We start from the raw sequence: 24,953 nt of genomic DNA on the forward strand, positions 1-24,953 counted from the left end.
CCACATCAAGTTGCCAGAGTGAACTTTTCAAAGCACAAATTAATGATGTCTGTTTAAACTCAACAATGCTGCCCCTAAGAAGAAGTCCACATTCTTGATATAATAGCTAATCTTCCAACACACTCTTGCCAGCCTCTCCAGCCCCATCTCCATCTGTTTTCTCTTGCCTCCCTGTGCTTTAGGCACCATGAACTCTCAAATACTGCTCTCTGTCTCCATCAGGCTCTCACACACGTTCTTACTGCCTGGAACACTTTCATCCTTCCTTCTTTTCACCTAACTCCTTCTAAACTTCTGCATCTCTTTTTCCTGGAATCCTTCCATGAGATTTTCCCTCCTTCCTTCTTCTCCTCAAATGGGTTAGTATTCTATGTAAGACTCGGTTATGTATTCATGTAAGACTCTTTCTCCCCAGTCATATCCCTTGTTACAGCACATTGAAATCATCTGTATTTAGCCACATGACTATGAAATTGGGGGAGATCAGGAACCATGGTTTCTCACCATTGTATACCTAGTATCTAGCTAATAGTACTCATTCTGCATTTGTTGAATGAACTAAAATTAATTACGTAAAAGAATAGTTGCTCCTTATCACTACCGAGAATGCAAGAAGAGGAAATAATTAAATAGAAGCATGGGAAGTTTGATTAAGCTATTTGAAAAATATTTCTATAAATTTGAGTTAATAAACGCTAGTCTTGCTCTTCTGGGGAATGATGTGATCTCCTCAGGAGACATAAAAATACAACAACAGCGAGAGTCTTAGCTGCTTAGCAAAGCAGCTAGAAGAGAAGACTAGATGACATCTCCAGACCTATGTTGGTTCTATGAATTCATGAAAAGCTTGCCAAATTTGGGATCTGGCTGATTCAACAAAGTGCTTTGAATCTACTTCTATGTGATAAGTTTATATGCACATTATAAAAATGTGCATTATTAAAAGATGAATAGCTTAAATTCTGAGAGGAATTATTATAATTTTCCTTTACATATGTCTTTGACTACTATGTTTCCTGTTTACACTTCATCATACTCAATGAAAATCATCTACCTACTCTGAACCTGTATCCCTGCAGCTGAATGTGCTGGAGAGAATCCCATAACCACATTGGCAGGTCTTACCTTAAAAGGATGGCTTTGAAGCTCAAATGGCTCCTTATGCTGCCAAGCAACCTTTTATTTGCCCTGGATTCATTCACTCTCCTATAGCCGAGGCAACTATTTTACACATTTTCCTCTCTAAGTCTCCAACGTCTTCTCTGCAATCCTCATTTTTTACTGGTGAGTCAGTTTTATACTTCATTGAAAAAGCTGAAGCAATCAGCGACCAAACCTAAACCTCCCATTTTCCTCCATCTACTCTGCCTTCTTGTTATTGTTGACAAACTTTTCATACACTATCTAAAGCCGATTCCTTTTCTTTTGAACTACATCCTTTTCTTTCTCACCTACTTCAAGACATAACTCCAGCAAATCTGTCCTTTCTCCCCATATAATCAATTTTTTACTCTCTATGACACATTTTGTGCTCTGTTTTTCCTACCTTACAAAAACCTTCTCTTGACTCCATTCCACCAGCTGCTACCCCACTCCTTTGCTTCCCCTTTTGTCAAAACTTCTCAAGAGTTGTCTATGCTTCCTGTCTTCAATTTCTCTTCTCTCAATTTCTCTCTTTTTTAAAAAAATTTTATTTTCAGAAAATAGAGATCAGGTCTTGCTCTGTTGCCCAGGCTGATCTTGAACTCCTGGGCTCAGTAATCCTCCTGCTTCGGCTTCCGAAAGTGCTGGGATTACAGGTGTGAGCCACCGCACCCAGTCTCTCAATCTCTCTTGAACACAACTCAGTCAAGTTCCTCCAAACTGCTCTCATCATGTTTACTGATAACCTCCGTTTGGCTAAAGCCAATGGTTAATAATCAGTCCTCATCATTCTAAACCCATAAGCAGCATTTGACCAGTGGATGCCTCCTTTCTCTTTGATAAACTTTTTCACTTCGCTTTCAGGATAACACGTTCTCTTTATTTTCTTCTATCTCACTGCTTAATCCTTCACAATCTCCTTCTCTCGTTCCTCCTCTTCTCTCCAAGCTCTTAACTGCAATGTCCTGGGCTCAGTCCCTGTACCTCTTCTCCATCTGCACACACTATATTGGTCATCTTATCATGCTCTGTCTCAATTCTGTTGACTCGCACATCTTCATTTCCAGTCTTCATCTCTCTCCTGAACTTAAGACTTATATATCCAACTGCTGATTCAATATCTCCACTTGGGTGTCTAATAGACACTTGAGACTTAATGTATCCAAGGCTGAACTCCTGGTCATCCTCACTAAACCTGCCCTAGCCCAGCCATCCTTTCCCATCTCTGTGTATTGTGTTTCCATCTTTCTAGTTGCTGAGGCCAAAACCCATCACGTCATTCTTCACTCCAATTCATCAGCAAATCCTGTTAGCTCTGTCTTCAAAATATGTCTTCCCCTTCTTATACCTCCATGGTTACCACCCTATTCCAGGATGTTGTCATTTCTTACAGTAGCCTCCTAACAAATAGGTTTCCCTGCTTCTACACTTGCCCCTCCTTGCTCTGTTCTCAACAGAGCAGTTAACAGAAGTCAGAGTATGTCTCAAAATCATTGCTCAGAACCATTCCCTCAGGGTAAACACTGAAGTTTTTGCAGTGGCACACAAGGCCCTGTGTGGGCTGGAGTCTTGCCCACTCTCTGACTTCATCTTCTATATCTCTTCCCTGCTCATGGCATTCCAGACACTGGCTTCCCTGACGTTATGTGAACATGCTGGGCCACTCTGCCTTAGGATCTTTGCTGCGGCTCTTCCCTCTGCCTGGAATGCTCTTCCCACAGACATCTATTTGCCTATCTTTCTCACTTCCCTTAAATCTGTGATCAAATCTCACCACCTCCCCTTCTGAATATCCTCTACAACACTCCCCAGGCCCAGCACTCATTCTCTTTACCTGCTTACCTTTGTGTTTTTTAAAAAACAAAACTTATCACTTTCTGATTTACTTATTCTTCTTACTGTCTATTTTCTGACTCTTTGTGGATTTATATTCTACAAGAGCAGGGAACTTTGTTTTCAGATGTAATTTTCCCAAGCCTCTAGAATGGAAAGGATTTCTCATCTTCGACACTACTGACCTCTGGGCTGCATGACTCTGACGTAGGAGGCTGTTCTGTGCCTTGTAGGACGTTTAGCAGCATCCGTGACCTCTAACCATGAGCTGCCAGTAGCACACTGCCTCCGAGTTGTGACGACCAAAACTGTCTCCAGACGTTGCCCCGTGTCCCCTGGGGGCACAAATAGTCCCTAGTTGAAAACAACTTTTCTAAAAGAGCGGTTGCCACTAGCAGACATTCAATAATTATTTGTCGAAGGAATGAAAAAAGAATGAGCAATTCTTAGGTACCTTTATTCTTCATGTATTCCCCCAGCACTCATCATTTACCACAGTCATTACCAGGAGCAGCTCTCAACCTAGAGCAGTGAAAGGCTGAATCTCAGGCATTCGTAGCATACAATGGCTGTCTCTGTTACTGCTTTTGTGAAAGACAACAGGTAGGAGAGAAAGATATGATGGGAAGGGTAGTAAAATAAAATCAGGATAAAGACGCTCTGAGAGGCATGCCACCCAGCAAGGTATTGCTTATGAGAATTGTGTGGATTTGCTCAGTGAGATTTGTAGGCCTTGAGGAAATAAGCATTCTTTCACACTGCTTCCTTTCTGTTTTACAGCCATTGTTCTTCCCCATCATACCTATGGATCAGTTTGAGGTTTCAACATTGGGTTATCTCCAAGGATAGTTGTAATAAAAATAACACTAATAATAATAGTGTTTGTTGAACACTTACCGTGTCAGGCCCTACGCAGTATCATTGAACTCATAACAACCTTTTGAGGCAGTTGCTACTGTTAGCACCATTCTACATATGAAGAAAAGAAGGCTCAGAGAGGTTAAGTAACTTGTTCAAGGCAGCACAGCTAGTAAATGTCCAAGGCAGCACAGTTAGGATTGAGAATGAGCTAGAATGACATAGTAATGAGTATATGACATATCATATTACTTATGTATAACAGGTACAGCATAAGTAATATAGTGACAATCACAAGACCTGTGCAGAAGCCAGTCTCATTAATTAATAGCCATATATGCCATCTGAGGCGATCACTTCTTTTCCACGGTCAGAAAATACGTAGCACATTATTATAAAGACAGTAATAATGAAAGACTTTTGCTGGTTCTTTGATTAGAATGCTTTTTTGTTGTTGTTGTTGTTGTTTTTTGTTTTTAGGACAGAGTTTCGCTCTATCGCCCAGGCCGGAGTGCAATGGCGGGATCTCGGCTAACTGCAAGCTCCGCCTCCCGGGTTCACGCCATTCTCCTGCCTCAGCCTCCCAAGTAGCTGCGACTACAGGCGCCCGCCATCTCACCCGGATAATTTTTTGTATTTTTAGTAGAGACGGGGGTTTCACCGTATTAGCCAGGATGGTCTCAATCTCCTGACCTCGTGATCCGCCCGCCTCAGCCTCCCAAAGTGCTGGGATTACAGGCGTGAGCCACTGCGCCCAGCCGCTCTTTTTTATTTTTAAACAAAAAGTACTTTGTAGGAAATAATGAAACCGTTAGTGCTGTTCAGTGAAAAGACTTAGTGGACTTTAGCATGATTGCACAGGTAAGGAAAGGCTGTCACTGCCAAAGAGTATTTTTCCTACAGGATGTTTCCAGGGTCCAAGAGTCCTTTAAGCTAAAGTACTGATTTGTTGATTCATTATTTTTTATGTTGAAAGGTACATCGGATACATGGTACAAAATGCAGAAGAAAGGAAACAATCTAGAGCGAACAAGTGTTCCCTCCTCTGCTGCCTCCCAGCAACTCAGCTCCTCTTTCTGGAGGCGATTCTTGTCTCCAGTTCCACATGACTCCTCGCAGTCCTGTGCTTAAACAAGCATATAGAAGACTTCAGGGCTTCATCTGCAGAAAGCTTTCCTGTTTCCAGAGCATGTCCACATGCATTTTCTCATCTGAACTTCTCAGCGAACACCCCGAATGCATGAAAGAAATTTGTTGATAAACTCCACGCTTGTCCCCTTCATATGATTCATCCAGGGTCCTGAGATGAGGACTGGCATTTAACCTCTGGAAAGTATGTGGAGCCCCTATTTTCATTCTCAGTCGTGTTGTTTAACAAGGTCTGACCCTTCTCCTGCAAGTTGCTGCTCTCTCTTCATCCTTTTGGAAAAATCTGATCACAAAATGCCCTATGGGCATTAAGTCATAAACTCCAAATAAAATGGATAAGCACTTGATGAGGTCGGCTTAAAAAAAAAAAAAAAAGTAGTGATCCTTGAATTTCCCTTCACATGCACGTTTCTCCCCTCCTTTGCTGGGCTCAGATGCCAGCTTTATGTTGCCATGGTCCGAAGAAGGACCTGTGGGTCTCCCCTGGCAGATGCTGCCACTGTTTTAGCCTGAGGGCCCTGCAGGCAGCCCCTGGCAACATTTTTAATTCAACATCAAACTGCAACTTGAAATTTGAAAAAGAGGGGGAAAATGACAAGATGTCAATGTCTCAGAACCTAGCAAGCGGGGCTTGTAAATATACCCAATTTGGATTTCTTTGAGCTGGGGGAAGTTTCTCATTTTTGTAGCCACTGGGAGTGACTGAACCCAATCAAAGAGACCTTAAAGGATGCTGGAAGAGCTCAAAGGGGATGCTATGTCTCAAGAAGAGAGCTCCAGACCTGGTCAGAGAGCCTTTTAAATAAGGCAGGTGGCAAGCTGGCCAGGACACATTCTTAAGTCAAAAAGGCAGATTGCAAAACAATGAAGGTCCCATCTTTTTGGGGAAAAAAATATGTGTGTGAATGCACACCAAAAAGTTTGGAAGGCAATACTCTGTAATATTTAAAATCTCTTCTGATATCTTTATTGTCTGAACTTTTTGTTTACAAAGATCCTATATATTACTTTTATAACCAGAAAAAAAGTACTGTTTGTATAAAATTTGAAAACAAAAAAGATAACAAAGCCGAGTTCCTATTCCCTCAGCACCCACAGGCTCCTGGAACAGAACATAGCAAGTCCTCCATTGCCCAGGCAGCATGGCTTAGTGTTAAATCTCCAGATACAGGTCCTGGGGCTAGTTCACCTAAAAAGGTGCCTGGCACAACGTGAGCAGCAGTTCTGCCACAGCTCCCAACTTCCATCTGAGTAGAAGTTCACAGCTACCCTTGCTTTCATCATTTCCTTTCATACCCACAGCACATCTGGAAAGTATATGGAGCCACTCTTTTTATTCTCAACTTGCAGATAAAGAAACTGGGTCTCAGAGAAATTTAAGAGGGAAGCAGTGCACTTGAACAGAAACCTTGTCTTCTTGAAGTCCACAGCTTTTATTACCACATGCTTCAAGATGTGTGTGCATTGGAGAGCGATCTTGTGGATTCCTGACCATACACTGCTCATTCGGGTGGTGGTGAAAACACTTTTCTCTAGAACCACAAATGTAAACCTGTGACTCATTCAGGGCTAACACACCTCAAGGTAATACGACATTATCACCCCTGAGAGTTACGTTGCCAGATAAAGGCCTTGCTGTTCACTGAATTGTGCCATCCTACCTGGCCCCCAAAGTTGATTTTGTAGGATTTTAAGGGGCTGAAATTCTGGCAGGGGTTGTTCCTTGTTCACCAACCCAGCTCTGGTGCCTAGCACAGTGCTTGAAGTATGTGACTCTCTTTTTTGATGAGCAACTGAGACTGGATCAGAGGTTTAGGGGAGGGAGCATCTTCCTTCCCTTCTCTAAGCTCTGAGTCTGGTTCTCCCTATGGCTCACTTCTGACCCTCTCTGCTCATCTTCTACCACTGCCAACCTGTCTGCTGATTAGAACTTTGACTCAGAAATAAGTGGAATGGATAGTAGGGGTGAGGGTTTGGGAGGAGTAGAGTAAAAAAAAGCATTCTAACAAGAGAGTGGTGGGTAGTAAAATCTTATATATGTATAAAAAAGCCCTTTGTTCCCCCATCCCCCTGAAAAGAAGTGCAATTTCCCCTCAATTCTAGCTGCTCCGAACACTAGCTATAAAAATAAAAAATGAGAAATCGGATCGGTTGTTGTCATTTCAAATACAAATGGGCATGTACATTCAGCCTTTATGGCTAGATAACTTCCACTTCCAGTGCTCGGTATTTATTGGCTTTGACTTATCGATAGAACATCCTGGGGCCTGAAGTCCTCCTTCCCACAGAGCAAGACACCATCAGCAACCGCTTTCTCCTCTCAACCCATGAATAATAATGTGAATGATGATGACGGTGTTATTATTATCATTTGGTATTTAGCCAACGTCTTTCCCCGAAGTACTTAAAGCACTTTATAGGCATTGCCTTATTATTCCTCACAATACCTCCCTGGAGAGAGGGCGAGAACAGAGATTTGATTTCCATTTCACTGAGAGGAGAAGCAGAGACCCAGAGCAATGAAAGGGCTGCCCCAAGGTCACCTGGAGAAACTGGACTGAGGTTAGGACAAGAACCAAGGGCTCGTAATGGCTGTTTAAGGGTGCCTTCCCACCCACCACCAGGGAGGATGAGTCATTAGCTCATTCTCTGAGTTCTAAGTGTAATAAGACATTAAAAGGGAAAATTTGGCAGAGGTACCTTCTAAAGGGAGGTGCTGGAACAAAATACAAACATCTTCAAAGTAGGTACTGAGAAACCCCTCACTTACCTCAAGGGTGTAGAAAAGCCAGGAGTTGGCACTCAGAGGGTTTTTGAAGAGGATTTCTTCACCCCAAGGAGGTGATGGGAGCTGCACTTTATCTGAAGCCTAAGGAAAATGACTTTAAGCAGATCGCTCAAAGAGCTTAAAATGAGTCCTTTGCTGTTTGTGGTATACGGTGGACAGGTGTGAGTTGTGTCTGAGAAATTTAAGGATGGGAAATGAGGTTGGCTAGAGTGGCCTCTGGCCCCTGGCTGCGACTTGAGAAATAATTCCTCTCCTGGAGTTTAATGGAGCAAAGAATGCATGAGTGTTTCCTGTGATCAAATATGGACCAAGTGCAAGTATGGGGCCATCTTAGATGCTACCAAAGAGGACCACCTGAAGAGGCAAGGGGACCTTGATAGACAGAAGCTGGAAGTGGAATCCAAGATGCCCGGGGGCTATGGGTGGAGCCATGAGCAATCAGCCAGAATAGGAATGCATTCATTCATGTCAAGGAAACTGAAGCGAGCAATCTGCATTGATGGGGGCCTCCCAAGAACCCATGAAAGCCCCTGAAGAGGAACAGTCAGCTTCATGCTTCTGCCCTCTCTAGGGAGCACTGAGCACTACTATTGGGAGAACCTCCTGCTCCCTTACCCTGACAAGTCAGGGATGGGGGTTGAGAATTAGAAATACTTAAAGAAGCCTAGCACAACCCATTCCCCAAATCCAGGCCTAACTGGGGGCAGGGGGGTGAACATAAGTCCTGTCTAAATTGTCATCCAGAAGCCAAACTCTCTCCACAGGGCAAATTTAAATGGATAGAAGAGACAAGAATTAAACGTACGTTCATGAGATATGTTTATTCAACTTACACAAGTTTTCATGGGGCTGGGTTGTGCCAAAAAACAATGAAGTGTAAACCTGTGTTGCTCACTACCTTTTATACCCAATTTTATCCACTATTACAATAGCAGCTACTTTTTTTTGGTGTTTGTTTGTTTGTTTGTTTGAGACAGGGTCTCTCTCTGTCACCCAGGCTGGAGTGCAGTGGTGCAATCACAGCTCACTGTAGCCTTGACCTCTCAGGCTCAGGTGATTCTCCCACCTCAGCCTCCTGAGTAGCTGGGACTATAGGTGTGTGCACCACAGCCAACTAATTTTTAAAATGTTTTCTAGAGATGGGGGTCTCCATATGTTGCCCGGGCTGGTCTCAAACCCCAGGGCTCGAGTGATCCTTCTGCCTCAGCTTCCCAAAGTGTTGGGATTACAAGCATGAGCCACTGTGCCCTGCTCAGCTACAGTTTTTAAGCAGTGACTGTGTTGGGCACTGACAAAGCACTTCACATACACCATCTCATTTAATGCTCTCAGTTACCCTAAGAAGTAGCTATTTTCTCCAATTTTCTAGATGAAGAAACTGAGGCATAGAGAGGAAAATAAACTTGCCAACAGGACACAACTAGTAAGTAAAGCTAGAATTAAGCTCAGGTTTTCCTGCCTCAAAAGCCTTGCTTCTAAGCTATGCTGTGTCTCCTATTTCAGAATCACACAAGCTGGTCTGTGACCCCTTTAATGCCCAGTGCTCCTTCCAGTCACAACACATGTGTGACTTTTTTCTCCTCTTCATGTCTATCTCACAAAGTCTGATCAGCTCTAATTGAGTACCCTGAGCTCAGTACATTACCTTGGTACACAGCTGACAGTCAGTAACTAGTTACTGAATGGCTGATAACACTTACATAAAAATGTGAGCTTCGGAGTCGCACCAATATCCACTACTTATTAGCTGTGTGGTCTTGAGTAAATTACTTTACCCTTTCAGTCTGTTTCTTCATCTGTAAAATGGGTTGACAACGTCTCCCAAGGAGGGCAGCTGGGTGGACTGAATAAGCCCACTATCACCCTGTATACCTTCAAGAATTATTTGCTGAATGCATCACTAAGTCGAATTATCTCTTATGTTGTTTGTTATTCATACACATAAAGCCTCATTTCCAATCAGATCCAGGGCGTCATAATAGCACGGGTCAGCTCTTAGCCTCTATACAAGCGTTAGCCAGGCAGTGCTGGATGGATGCTAGCCACTATTGACATTATCTTTGTCATGGAAGACTGCATGGTCTGGAGTCTCTCCTGTGGATGTAAAAGAGTACACTGTCAGGGGGAAGTACATTATAGGGAAGTAAAGTAAGGGCACATGGCTAATATCAGTGCTTAATTAAATTGTTTGATGATAAAAAATATGTTATGAGCCAGTGCATACTTTAAGTGGTTTATATATCATCTCATTGAGTCGTCATACAACCCTATAAAGTGGACTTTATTATTGCAATTTTTTTTTTTTTTTGCTTGAGGAAATTGAGGCTTAGAGAGGCTAAGTAACTTACCCTTGGTCACACAAGTGTTACAGGGATGGTGATATTGAAATCCACTAACTATCACTGGACCTAAGAAGTCTACCCTTGGTGATTCCCACTTCTTATCTCCTTTATACATAATTCTAGCTAGAGCTAACTTAGTATTATATGTCTTTTCTTTCCTATCACTTTGTACGCATTTTTAGTGCAGGGACCATGCCCTCATCTTTGTGTCTTTCCAGGGCCTTGCTCAGAGTGTGCACTCAATGAATCCCTGTTAAATACACTGTTGGTCAGATCTACTCCCAAAGTATGTATCAAGTCTGGTCACTTCTCTCTAGCTCCACTACAGCTCCAGTGCAAACTGCTAACACCTTTTCCCTGGAGAACTGCAAACCAGCTTCCAACTGGTATCTTTGCTTCTATCCCCTTCCATTTTTGCACTGCAATAGGAGTGATGTTTTTATACTATTTATAATAGCAATAATAATTTTAAAATATTAAACGAGTGTATCGTTCTTTTCCCCAAAAAGGAGGGTCCCAAACAGCCAATCTGCCCCTGTAACCTCTGTTAAGAGTGAATGGTGATGTTACTTCTGGAGGAGGGAAAAAGTGAGGCAGAGAGTCCATACCAGAGGCTGAAGAAAAGGGAAAGCAACTTGTTTCACTTCAGGGGACTGGGGTTAAAATTAGGGGACATAGACGGTGAAGCATAAGTGCCCCATCTCCCCTGTTAGGTAGATGAGTCAGTCTTCTGATTTGGACTCTGAAAGGAGATTGCCTTGCAGTGTGTCATCCAGATAAATGTGGAAAAGCCACATTAGGATAAAAGTGGTGGCATGGCAAGAGTAGGTAGAGTTAAATCACAAAACGTCTACCCTTGGCTCCCTTATAGCATGGAAAGTGTCCAGAAGTTCCCATGTGCTCTGTGGAGGGATACAGTGAAGCTATTTGGAAAACTTACTGATCATGGAAAGCTGTGGGCTGCAATGCTGACCCTCAAGTCAAGAGTTGAATGAGAGCCAAGGGAGACTGCAGAGAGCTTTGCAGCACTAGCAAGACCAAGGTTGGGGCAAGTTCATGGGGCTGGGGTGCTGGAGGTTGGGGAACACTACCAGGGCTAAAAGAGTGTGCACTCAATGAATCCCTGTTAAATACACTGTTGGTCAGATCTACTCCCGAAGTATGTATCAAGTCTGGTCACTTCTCTCTAGCTCCACTACAGCTCCGGTGCAAACTGCTAACACCTTTTCCCTGGAGAACTGCTCAATAGCTACAGCTTTCTGCAGTAGGGAAGCAATGAAAGAGTGACAGGGACAGAAGGCAGGGAAATTTGGGGCAGAAAAGGACGAGTTCCTGGAAATGGTGCATGAGTGAGAACTTGCATCCCTGTTTTCCTGCTCGAATGTTGCCTTCCCCAAAACCAATATGGCTCACCCTACCTCCAATCCTGTGCCCATAAAAACCCCAGGCTCAGCCAGAAGCAGAGGAGAAGTAGAGAGAGGAGAAGCATCCCTGTTTTCCTGCTTGAATGTTGCCTTTCCCAAAACCACTGATGGCTCACCCCACCTCCAATCCTGTGCCCGTAAAAACCCCAGGATCAGCCAGAAGCAGAGGGAGAAGCAGCAGCCAGAAGCAGAAGGAGGAGAAGCAGAGACTATGGTAGGACATTGGAGAGAAGTGGTGTGATTTCAGAGGGACAGCCTGATGACGTAGCTTTGGAGAGGAGTCCAGCCCGACTTCAGGGGAAGATGACTTTCTTGCTCCATCCCCTTTTCAACTCGCCTTCCCCTGAGAGCCAGTTTCATGGGCAATAAAATCCCCTGCATTTACCATCTTCAATTCATTTGTGTGACCTCATTCCTCCTGGACACTGGACAAGAACTTGGGTGGCATGAACACAGTGGAAAAGGCTGTCACACTGACACTCCACTGAGCTGTTAACACTTAAACCATCTGCAGACAGCAAAGCTAAAAGACCGCTGACCGTAACACTCCCTCTGGGTCTTCAGGGTTAACAGGCAGCCCCCTAGACACTGCCACAGGGCCCCACACAAAGTTCGCTCTGGTTGGTACCCAAAAGTGCTCACCCAGGCTCCTGCACCTGCTCACCTGTATGCGCCCTCCCATGAGGGGTTGAACACAGCAGTTCAAGCATGGAGTTCGTCCCTGTCAGTGCCAAAGCAGCTGGCTAGTTCCAGTGTCCACACTCTAGTTCCCACCTGTGAAGGAGTCAGGGAAAATCCTACTTCAGGAGGCCAAGGGCAGAGGCTAGAGGGGACTCTGAGACCCTCACAAGGACCTACACATAGGTCTAAGGCCTTTCCCTGGCCACCACAAGGACTTGTGTGTAACCTCCGCATATCCCAGGGGCCATCTTGGGGAGGAGACAGACCAAATCCTGGCATGTTCTGGAAAGGTGACTGTTTAGACCAGTAAAGACTGAGATATGAATCTTGAAAAGTCAAGTTTCTGTTTAAGTTAGGAAATGTCTAAGACTGGATCCATGTGAGGAAGTCAAGAAACCACATTTTTTTTTTGCACATATGAATGTGGTTGAGTAAAATTTCAATCCAACTGTATAACATCCAGCTGACATCACTGCCCTGCTTAAAAGTCTTCGAAGGTTTCCAGTTGCAGGTGAATTAAATCTAAGCGTCTTCCCACAGCCTATAAGGCTTAGCATTATTTGGGCCCAGCCAAATGCCCTCAACGCATCTCTGATCTTGCATCAGTCCTCAGAACACACAAACCTCTTTCCTAGGACCTGAATTTGCTGCCTGTCCTCCCTGGAATGCTCTTCACCCTAGATTCTCACCACTGAATTTTCCTCTCTCTTCACTTCAGGTCCTAGCTTGAAAGTCACCTACTCAGAGAAGCCTTCCTTGATGACCTAAAATAAGTCTCTTTCCCCATCATCTGTTATCCTCCCCTGTGGTACTCTATTTCCTTCACAATGATCACAATTTGGAATTATTTTGTGCTCATTCATTTACATGTTCACTGCCTGCCCCCTTACTTAGACTCTAACTTAACTCTAAACTCCAAGATGATTGGTTTACTAATAAATATCTGTCAGAGAAAAGAACGGGGAAGAGAGGGAGGGAGGTAGGGGAGCTCATTAAGGGATGTCACTAGCATGAATGGAACTGCTTAATCATTCCAGCACAGAGCACCCATCCCCCAGATGTTGGCTGCTAGTGGCTCACATGCCTGTTCATTTATTGAAAGCACTATCCTTGGTTACGAAGGGCCTCTTGGTGGGAGGTGCCTGGGACATTTTACCCCACCCTGGGGCAGCTCATGACATTTGGTTGACTGATGGGAGAGTGTAACAGCCCAGCCCCTTTAGCTGGGAGGACAGCCTCTGAGATGCAGCGGATGCTGCAGACCTCCCAGTGGGACCAGGTCTAGGCTAGACTTTTCCTAAACCCCATCTTTGCCCAGCCCCTTCTGCCCCATACTGCTTTTCTCCTCATCCCCACCCTCTCGCTATAGGTTTCTTCTCAGGACTTTCCCTCAATTAATCATTTACACAAGAATTCCGCCTCAGCCTCTGAGTCTAGAGAACCTAAGACAAGCCCCTTTCATGGACAATGTGCTGAGCATGGGAGATGGAGGAGGGCATCCAGAAAAGAAGGGAACAAGGCTGAAGCTAAGACAGGGACCACAGCCGTGTCGCCTTACTCCGTCCTGTCCTTCCCACTCTGATTCTACTGTGCAGATGCCACGGATGTGCCACTCAGAATGCCATCAATTATTGAAGAAGCTCCAAAAGAAGGGAATGTAAGCGAAGATGAAAGATTCCAATGGAAGACAGACAGGTCCCACTGCTTGGGGAGGACCTAAGCTATCATGTCTGGGAAAAAAGCATTTTAGTTTCCTGCTGCGAGAAAGCTCCAAATGCTTTGGAGGCTGAAGAAACAGCTCTGACGAAGACAGGAAAGCGCGGGCGGGGCTGATGGGTCTTTTTCATCTCCCCCCTTTTGCTGATCAAGAGGCAGTGCTGTAAAATGACAGCAAGGCCTGAGATGGTAGCAACCCTCTTATCTCCCCTGTTGTTTTATTTTGGGGACGGAGAGGAGAGGGAATACAGTCTAGAAGGTGACAGCCTCCAGAGTGGGAGGGGCCAGGGCCCTGGTCCTTGACTACTGCAGGGAAGGATGGAAATGTGTGGGAGGCGGTCTGTGAGATGGCAGTCCCTTCTGAACCATCCTGTGTTATGTCAGGCACTTGCAAGTGCAGGGAGAAGAAGAGCAAATGCAGATCAAGAGGAAAACCAAAGCTGAAACGCCATTAAAGGGCTATTTAAAGAAAGTGTTTTCTTCGGAAGCAACTTTTCCCGCTTTCTTTTTTGAAGGCTTAACTATCAAACAACAACTCCAAATACCAATACCTTTAAGGTACTTACAATGATTCAGTCACCACACTAGGCATTGAAATAAATCCCAGCCCTCAACTCAGAAATGCTCAGCACTGGTTTCAAACCAGTCGAGGAATCCGGTTATATCCAAGACGTGGCCCTCCCACCACATCTGTGGGTGAAAGTCCAGGTTTGCCATTCGGGTTCGATAGGGATGCTGGGTAGGTAATAAGCTCTGTGAGAGCAGGGAGCTTGGTCTGTCTCATACCGGGAGCTTGGTATTTCCACTGTGGGGAGCAGCAGCTGGCACCTCGAGGGGCTCAGTAGATGTCGGTGGAATAAAGGAATATTTCAGCCAAGATTAAGTGCATGACTTTGGACTCAGTTTATAACCCAAATAATCCAACTCCTTTTCTCACTAGCAAGGTTTCTCGGGTAAGATTTTTTTTTGTTGTTTTTTTGAGGTGGGGACAGAGTCTTACTCTGTCACCCAGGCTGGAGTGTAATGGCATGATCATCTCAGCTCACTGCAACCTCCGCCTCCTGGATTCAAGCGATTCTCATGCCTCATCCTCCGAAGTAGCTGGGATTACAGGTGTGTGCCACCACGCCCAGCTAATTTTTGTATTTTCAGTAGAGACTGGGTTTCACCATGTTGGCCAGGCTGGTCTCGAACCCCTGACCTCAGGTGATCTGCCTGCCTCGGCCTCCCAATGATTTCTTGATCTTTCTGAGTTTCAGTTTCCTCATCTATAAAGTGAGGGGAAAAAACAGCATCAGCCCTCTAGGTTTGTGATGAGTCTTGAACAAGCTATGATGTCCATAGCACAGAGTAAGCACTGCCAAATGGCAGTTGCTCTTATGATTAAGCCTGGTATATTTCTTATGACAAATGAACAATAAAAAACAGAATTCTACAGGAATAAAAACTGAGTTCCGGGAACTGAAATAGGGCAGTGAAATCCCAATTTTCCTGACCAATCATTGAAGAAGTGCCCCCCCGGAAAAAGAAAAGATCCCTCTCTGTTGTCAAGAAACCTAAAACAGCAATTTTGAAATAAAGGAAGCAGTAATGTGTTACCAAATCCACTGTGTCTATTCACATCTATTTCAGAAGATGAAAATTAAATGATCATAAAAAGGTCTTCAAGAAATACCATTAAGGGAAGAAAGCAAGTTATCTAATTACATATTGTGTGAATTACATCTAATTCAAATCCAAATTTAATATAAGTATATTCATTTATAATAAAACCCTAATGCTGATTTAAAAGCATCCCACTCAGCTTTGATTTTGAAGTGAAATTCTAATTCCCTCACACAGATTTGATGTGATATGTCTAAGAGAGCCCATGAATATTCATAGCCAGCATATGAACTACATGTCCACATCCATATAGTAATACACTTCTTCCCCAAGCTGAAAGATGCACCCTTTTTCCTCTGGAAAGAAAATAATTACAGTATAGTCGAAAATGGAAAAGCCAACACTCCCTTAAATAAAAGTTGCAGCATCCAGAGGGGCTGCCAGTCTAATAAATTGTTTGTTTAACGGGTTTGGGATGATGAGGCTGACAAGCCAACATGAAGCTTAAAAAGGAAATCTGCCAAGGTGGCCGGTATGCCTGGGGCTCAGGCTGCCTCCGGTGCCCCCATCAGGCACGTTGAGATCCTCAGAAGCCCCACATGCTCTGCCGGAAGCAAAGGCACAATTCGCTGACCGATGTCAGTCAGAGATCTCGCCTAGCCCTATTCAACCGCAGGCAATCCTGATCTCGGGGCCCAGGAGGTTCTTCTCCACTTAATGCTGCATCTGGCTGCTCCATCTCTCAGAGGATCACCAGGTGAAGACGTCTCAGATAACAGTTCGGGGTCCTGAGCAAGGGCGTGCCCATACACAGGTACACTACCTTGTACTCACTAGCTGTGGTCTTCAAAATAATTCGTGTGTCAAAAAAGATTTTTCTAAGTTGCCTATGGTTTTCCACACACACGAGAATATAATGTAAGAGAATCCAATAGCAAATTCTGTTGTACAATAAGGAGTGATTTTGGTCATCCTGGGCAACAATGAGAGACCCTGTCTATATACAAAATTTAAAAAATTAGCTGGGCATGGTGGTGCACACATGTAGTTCCAGCTGCTGCAAAGGATTATTTGAGCCCAGGAGTTCAAGCTGCAGCAAGCCATGATTGTGCCACTGCACTCCTGCTGGGCGGCAGAGTAAGAACCATCCGAAAAAACATTTTCTTTTTTAAGGAATGCTGCTGGGTACAGTGGCTCGTGTCTGCAATCCCAGAACTTTGGGAGGCTGAGGCGGGCAGATCACCTGATGTCTGGAGTTCGAGACCAGCCTGGCCAACATGGTGAAACCCTGTCTCTACTAAAAATACAAAAATTAGCCAGGCATGTTGGCAGTTGCCGGTAATCCCAGCTACTTGGGAGTCTGAGACAGGAGAATCACTTGAACCTGGGAGGCGGAGGTTGCAGACAGCCGAGACCACGCCATTGCGCTCCAGCCTGGGCAAGAAGAGTGAAACTCCGTCTCAAAATAAATAAATAAATACTTCTGCAATGCTGCTTTCTCTTTTATAATTTTGAAGTGGGGTCTGGAATTGGAGTCTGGCACACGGTAAGCACTCAGCAAACACGGGAGTGGCATAGCAGTGCAGTACATGGGCTCTGGAGTCATACAGCCTTCATACAAGTTCAGGTTCTACCACTGAGCTGGGTAGGGTTGTTTGTCCCTGCTAAGCCTCTGAATAGAGGAATAAGGGGGTAATGCTTCTAGTTCTGTGTAAAGGAACTGAAAGAATGAAATGAGCATGGGCCTAGTGGCACAAGCAGCACGCACTCAATGTTTCGGTTGATCCTCCTTGAAGTGGGAGACACACTCATAGGAACCTCCTGAGCCAAGGCTGGAACTAAGATAGGATTGAAGAAGAGGAGGACCTCCAGGCAGATCTGACTACTCCTTTGCTAACTCCACTGCCTTTGCTTGAACCTCTATGCTCTTATTGCACTCTCCCCTTGTTTGCATGGCTGTTTTCCCATTCAAACTGCAGTTCTTTAAGGGTCTTATTAGATGCTGTATCCCTAGGATCCTGCACAGTGCCTAAGTATGGAACTGACTTAGTTCAAAGTACAGTTTTAAATATCTCCAGGTGTGGCTTTGGGCATCATGAAAAGAGAAAAAGAAGACCCCATAAGTTAGGATTCTTTCTTTCTTCCGTTCTTTTTCTCTTCCTTCCTTCCTTTCTTTCTTTCTTTTTCTTTCTTTCTTTCTTTCTTTCCTTCTTTCTTTCTTTCTTTCGTTTTCTCTTTATTTCTTTCTTTTCCTCTTTCCTTCCTTCCTTCCTTTCCTTTCTCTTTCATTTTATTTTATTTTTTTGAGACAGAGTCTTGCTCTGTCGCCCAGGCTAGAGTGCAATGGCATGATCTCAGCTCACTGCAACTTTTGCCTCCTGGGTTCAAGCGATTCTCCTGCCTCAGCCTCCCAAGTAGCTGGGATTACAGGCGCCTACCACTGCACCTGGCTAATTTTTTTATTTTTTAGTAAAGACGGGGTTTCACCATGTGGCCAGGCTAGTCTCGAACTCCTGACCTTGTGATCCACCCACCTCGGCCTCCCAAAGTGCTAGGATTATAGGCATGAGTCACCGCACCCAGCCAGGAATCTTTTACTTGTAAGTACAATAAACCCAATATAAATGGGCTTCAACACAGATAACTGAAAAGTCTAGGAGTAGGGTTGACTCAGATGATGCCATCAGAACTTGATTTCTCTCCCTCTGTCTCTTGGCATTGCTTTTACTGGTTGGCTCCATTTCAAACAGGCTTTTTGCCTCTAGCTAGCAAAATTACTGCATAGGTGTAGACCTAACATCTTTCCAGTTTCCAATCTAAGAGGGGAAAAAAAAACACATATAAGATTTTGTCCCAGAAAAAGATTCATTGCAACTTTAGTGTGGTCATGTGTCAATTTCTGAGACAATCATGATGTCATGTGCTGATTGAGTTGTATACTTTTCCATTAAATGGAGGTGAGAGCCACTCCTTTTTAATAATAAATTGAGATTAGAGTTGGGGTGAGCCCTCAAGGTTAGTACTTATTTTAAAATGTACTAGGGATTTTGTTTTTACCCTGGTACGGTGTGGCCAATAGATCGGGGGTGATTGCCATTGACAAGAGTTTGTTATTCATAGTTCCCAAGAGGTGGAACCATGTTGCCTGCCATGTCATGTAGGACCACAAGGGGAGGCACCAGGGTTGAGCAGGACGTGGGAGGGAGGGGAAAGTTCATGTGAAACCTTTATCCTTGCTTTTTAAGAGAAAGAATGGGTAAGGTAGTGTAAGCAGTTGGGCAGAATTAGGGTTGCATGGTTTGAATAATTTGGGTGGCCTCTGGGTGAAAGGGTAGTCCCTTGTCTAGTACCTGACCCTTGGGTGATTTAGGGCAGAGGGATAGTGTCCTGGACTGCAAGAGCCTAATGAAAGGAGGTGGGTGGGGATATGGACTAGGGATTGGTTGGTTTGCATATCACAGGGGTGCTCCAAGGCAAGTTTGCTATCTCTAGGAATTAGCTACCCCCCAGCATGGGCAGTCCCTCCCCAGGTCCACTAGACCCCAAGATGTTGAAGCATCATAAAACACAGAAAATAAAAAATATGATTAATACAGTGCTGGGTGGCAAAAAACAACAGATATCTATTACAAAGACCAAGGTCTAATATTAGTATAAGAAGCAATCTCATTCATTTAGCCATTCACTAATTCATTCACTCATTCATTTTTTCGTTCAACATTATTTTAGGAGTGTATCATTCACCATTTATTAAAAATCTCACATGTGCTAGACACTGAAGTAGGTGCAAGGAACACAGAAGTGAACAAGCTAGACCTTATTCCTGCTAATTAGAGCCATTGATCAAATAATTATACATACATGTATCTATATCTATCTATTATCTATCTATCTATCTATCTATCTATCTATCTATCTATCTATCTATCTATCTATCTATCTATATTTTTTTTCTGTTGCCCCAGCTGGAGCACAATGGCATGAACATGGCTCACTGCAGCCTCGGCCTCCAAGATTCAAGTGATCCTCCTGCCTCAGCCTTCTGAATAGATGCGACCACAAGTGTATGCCACCATACCCAATTAACTTTTAAATTTTTTGTAGAGACTGGGTCTTGCTATGTTGCCCAGGCTGGTCTCCAACTCCTGGGTTCAAGTTGTCCTCCCACCTTGCCCTCCCAAAGTGTTGGGATTACAGGAGTGAGCCACTGCACCTAATAACTATAATTCTCAAGGACCTATTCCAAATGATACGGGATCCAGTAATTCATTTTTAAAGGCTTTATTTCATCTACTTATTTTAGGTGATAGTGATTGTTGGGCCTGTCAGTATATTCTGGGCCTTTGGAGAAAAGATCTGATGCTCATAAATAAGAATGCTCCACAAGTGAGGATGATTTTTTCATGACTTGTATGGCATTTAAGAGATTACAAGATGCTTTCAGTATTCTCATTTATTCTTCACAATTCTTGTTAGATATAGATAATTATCATCTCATTTTACAGCTGGAGAAACTTTAAGAAGTGAAGTGACTTGCCCAAAGATTTGCTATCAGCAGTGGCCAAGCAGGGCTCAAAACCAAGTCCAGTTCTTTTTCCACTTTGTTGGTATTTTCAATTGTGGGACACCTACCAGTGGCTCACAGAGCATCAAAATAGTGACCTCAATTAGTGAGAAATGTATCTCCATTTCAGATCTGCCTCAATCATTTCAGCTCTGTCAAGGGCAAAGTCTCATATTTGTGCTAACATATCTTTAACACTTTTCACTTGCTAACCTCTCTCTCTTTCCTTAGAAATCAAGAAAGCACAGGACTCCAGCTCAGAACTGTTGGCAGGCACAACTGAGAAGCTAGAATCTAATATCAGTGTTTTGCTTTATTTATGACAAGCAATATTGGTTTTCCATTTATGGTTGAGATATTAAGTTTCCCTTTGAAATAAATGTATTTTTGAAGTTAAAACAGTGTTGATTGAAAACAAATACTAAATAAATAATAAGTAGCTTGTGGGTATGTGCAAGTCATGAAAACGGTACCCAGATTACTGCAATCTGGGAACACCTCATAGACCAAGCAAGCAGGAAGAGGCTCCTGGAAGGGAAAATGCGGATTTCTCTCCTTTCCTGTCTAAGGAGGAAAAGGACTGGTTTAGACTCTGCTCCAAATAAAAGACATGGTCACAATCCTCTAAGATGGTAGCTTTCAGGCCAAGGCCTAGAGACTGATGCCAATCCAAAGTGATATTTTCAAATCATTTGTGAGAAGAAAAATTAAGGACAGTGTATATGTCAGTGCAAGAAGGCCAATTGTTCTTTCTTAGGTAAGAAGGTATTTTATTCTGAAACTTTCTTATTTTTCATTTATTTTTATATGAGCGCGAGTGTGTTATAATGCCCATTCTTTAGTAATTGGTTTATGATAATAGATGGCCATTGCTGATTGTGATTGTTCCGATAGCTTTCCTTGGAAAAAGAAAAAGCTAGTGACCTTATCCTACCAAACCCCCCTCCTCCCTATTTTTTTCTATCAGCGAACTTCTGTTCTAGGAGACTTCAATTGCAGGAAACAGCTTGCCTTCTATTGCTAGAGGAAAAAGATATTGATAGGCCCAGCATTATAATTGTGGTTACTAGCAATGCAAAACAGCAAGCCATAAATCCTTATTGAACTCAGGCGCTGCTGTTTACCATTGAAGAGATCCTTCTTTCTCTCCAGTGTAACTAAATAAAGATGGGAGACCAGAGAAATAAGATAGCTGTTAAATTAAAGAGGAAAAACGTTCAAGTTTCAAGGAGGCTGTTACAAAAACAAACAAGCATACAAACCAACCAACCCCCAAACTCCTAGACCAATACCTACCTCTCAGTTACCTTAGACCATCTTAGTTGAGATGGGCAAGCTGACAGCCCATTAAGAATGGCAGCCTTACCCCTCTTATACTCTGATGATGGAAATATAAACTGGTATATCAGGCTAACTCTTTGACCTGGCAGTTCCTTTTTCACTAATTTTTTTTTTTTTTTTTTTTGAGACGGAGTCTCGCTCTGTCACCCAGGCTGGAGTGCTGTGGCCGGATCTCGGCTCACTGCAAGCTCCGCCTCCGGGTTCACGCCATTCTCCTGCCTCAGCCTCTCGGGTAGCTGGGACTACAGGCGCCGCCACCTCGCCCGGCTAGTTTTTTTTGTATTTTTTTTAGTAGAGACGGGGTTTCACCGTGTTAGCCAGGATGGTCTCGATCTCCTGACCTTGTGATCCGCCTGTCTCGGCCTCCCAAAGTGCTGGGATTACAGGCTTGAGCCACCGCGCCCGGCCCCTTTTACACTAATTTGTCAGAGAAAATATCATAGTTGGGCACAAATAATTATTTGGTTATAAGGATCTCCATTAAAATAATCACTTACTGCATAGAAAAGCTAGACACAAATATCGAATGGCAAGGGGTTGGCCAGGTAAATCACAGCACATTTATACACTGGAATACTGTGCAAATATATGAAAATATATTGTAGAAAAATACTCAATATTATGCAAAATGGTAAGAATGTGTTGTTAAATGAGACAAGTATGAAAAAGCAAAAGAATAAAATACAGAATATTGTATACAATATGATTTAATTTTTATTTAAAAGATGTCAGATGGAGGATGGGAGGAGGGAGATGATCAGGAAAAATAACTAATGGATACTAGGCTTAATACCCGGGTGATGGAATAATCTGTACAGCAAACCTGCATGACACAAGCTTACCTCTGTAACAAAGCTGCACTTGTACCCCTGAACTTAAAAGTTAAAAAAAGCGAGTCTTTTATAAACAGCAAAAAATAAAAAATAAAATAAAAGATGTATAATACACAATAGGTCTGGGTGGTAAAATTATAAGTGAGTTTCATTACCCTCTTTTTGTGTAAGGGATTTTTTTTTTTTTTTTTTTAGTCTACAATGAAAACATGCTGCTTTTACTTTAAGAAAAGAGATTCCCTTTAAATTGGCCCCATTTAACCTGTTTAAAATGGGTCAGCAACCCTATGCATAAGCTTAAAAGTGTGTATTTGTGGCCTTGCATTTTGCAGTGCTGACGTGCTTCCCCTAGAACCGAAGGGAGACACGAAACCTCTCTGCAAACTCTTTGTAGATTCCCATCTGTGACTTGATAAATATTTGATGCAGTGGCCAGTCAACATCCCTACATTAGTGAAACTTCTGCCCAGGAGCAACTGCACAGCTCTCAGCAATGAGATCGGAGTAAGTTAAAAAGAGTGTATTCATTAGCCACTTCAAAGGGTTTGGTTTTTTTTTTTTTTTTTCAGCTGGAAATTTTGCAGGCTATTATTGGCCCTACTGTCTACCTCATGACAACCGAAAAACATACTACTACAAGGAGGAGCCTGCTTCTTCCCTTAACAACATTTCCTTTCCTTTGTGTTCACAGCCCGGGAGGCAAACGCACCATGAATCACCCTCCTCTCTTCCCTTTGGTTAAACAGCTGCGAATATCTTAAGTGAGTTTAGGATCTGCCTGGTAACTTTAATGCCAAAAACCTGGAGTCTGGTCCCCATCGCTTGTGTAGTTTTGTATAGTGGGGATGGGCCACTTGTCCTCGCTACATCTTCAATGACTACAATTGGTAATTAAAAGTCAGCCTTTTGTCCCTCAATATCCTGAATTGACAAGTAGAATGAATGAACAACATTTAGCAGGTCAGAGAAGGGAGCTGGTGAAATCACCTGAAATTAATCCTGAAGCTAGCTGCAGTGGTTTTCAGGAGGACCTGAGTAAATTCCTACTCATTTTTCAAATCTTGATTTAAATGTCACCTCTTCCTGGAAGGCTACCAAGATCCAAGCCTGGTGCCCCTCCATTGAGCTTCCATAACTTCTGTACTTCTGTGAGAGCCTGTAACCTGTACTTGAACTACCTGCTTGTTTATGTCTCTCCCCAGCAAACTATGAGTTTTGGGAAGACTGTCCTGCCCACCACTGCCCAGTATCTGGCACTTAGAAAAGTGCTGAATACATATTTATTGAATTGAGTAAGTTTTTCTTGAAACTCATGCTTCAGAGAAGTAACAAAATTTCAGGATTATAGGGCATCAAATTTGAAAGTTTCCTCTATTCATTGATTGAAGCCCACTGTCCCTGCTCCCGACCCATAGCTGTCAAAGCAAGCAGCTGTCTAGTCTGCTTGCACGTTTCTAATGACAGACAGTTTACCTCCCTTTAAAGCAGTCAAAGGTAGGCTTTGAAATGACTGAGAAAGTTGAGTAAAATAAAAGACCAACAGGACAGGTCCTCAACCAAATGGGGAAGCAGGTAAGCCCAGGCACCTTATCACTTCTAGTTCCTCCCCTCTCGTCATTATTGCCACTTCTTGAGGCCTTTATTCTCTTACCCATTTTCTGCTGGGTCTTCCTCTCAGCTGAGGGTTAAGGAAACTCCACAGTGGTGACCACTGACAGTAGTTTAAGGCTCTGCTTCACAAACCAGGAGTGTGTACGCCATAGAGTCCTTGAACTCCAAGACAAACATGGAGTCTATTGTGAAGCATCATTTTTATTTGAAGAGCTAACATTTTTATGTTAAAAATATATGTAGTATGGAAAAGCATATAGGCATGATTTTAAATAGACAGCATAAGACTTAAAAGAAATTGATCAAAATCCTTTGGGCTGAGTCCTCAGACTCCTGGGGGTTAAGAATTCACTCTTGGTTTGATGGGTTACTTTGGTGGAAAATACAGGAGAAGTAATACCGGCTTAATATGCTGTCCTCTTATACCCCCTGGGGGCATCTGCATTTCCACTGGTTTCTTTTGGAGACTGAAAAGGCTTTAAAGTCAAGAGAAATCAATGCATAATGGTGGAGTTTCAGGCTGCATGAATTGGGGTAGAGGGACAGATATTATCCAGCAGAGGCATTGCATTTATAAAGAACATTTCCTAGTGATCTGTCAGCCTTTAAGGCAGTCCCATCTCAGAGAAGGTATAGTAAATGTCCACTTGATTCTGATTGACGATGTTTGGGGAAGTAACTTGACCCTTCTATGCCTCAGTTTCCTTAGATACAACATGAAATTAACTCATAGAGGTGCTGTGAGCTACTGTATAGAAAGTACTTTGCTCAGTACCCAACATATAATAAACATTTAATAAACAGCAGTTCTTACTAGCACTAATTATAAAATTAACATATGCTCAGTCAGACCTACCCCTAAATTTGTGGGCCTAGAGTTTGTTAACTTTTTTGTTAACAAACAAGCTAACAGTTTGCTAAAAAAAATATGATATATCCTTCTACTTTTGAAACAAAGTGGAGAACTATTTTTCATATGACTGAATATCAGCAAATTTTAAAGTTGACTGATCTTTAATTTTCTGCACATAACTGGCAGTTCTTTTGTTTGGCTGATGTTTGGAT

The sequence above is a fragment of the Colobus angolensis genome, unplaced genomic scaffold (assembly GCF_000951035.1).
Source record: "Colobus angolensis palliatus isolate OR3802 unplaced genomic scaffold, Cang.pa_1.0 Scaffold90, whole genome shotgun sequence".
Lineage (NCBI taxonomy): Eukaryota > Metazoa > Chordata > Mammalia > Primates > Cercopithecidae > Colobus > Colobus angolensis.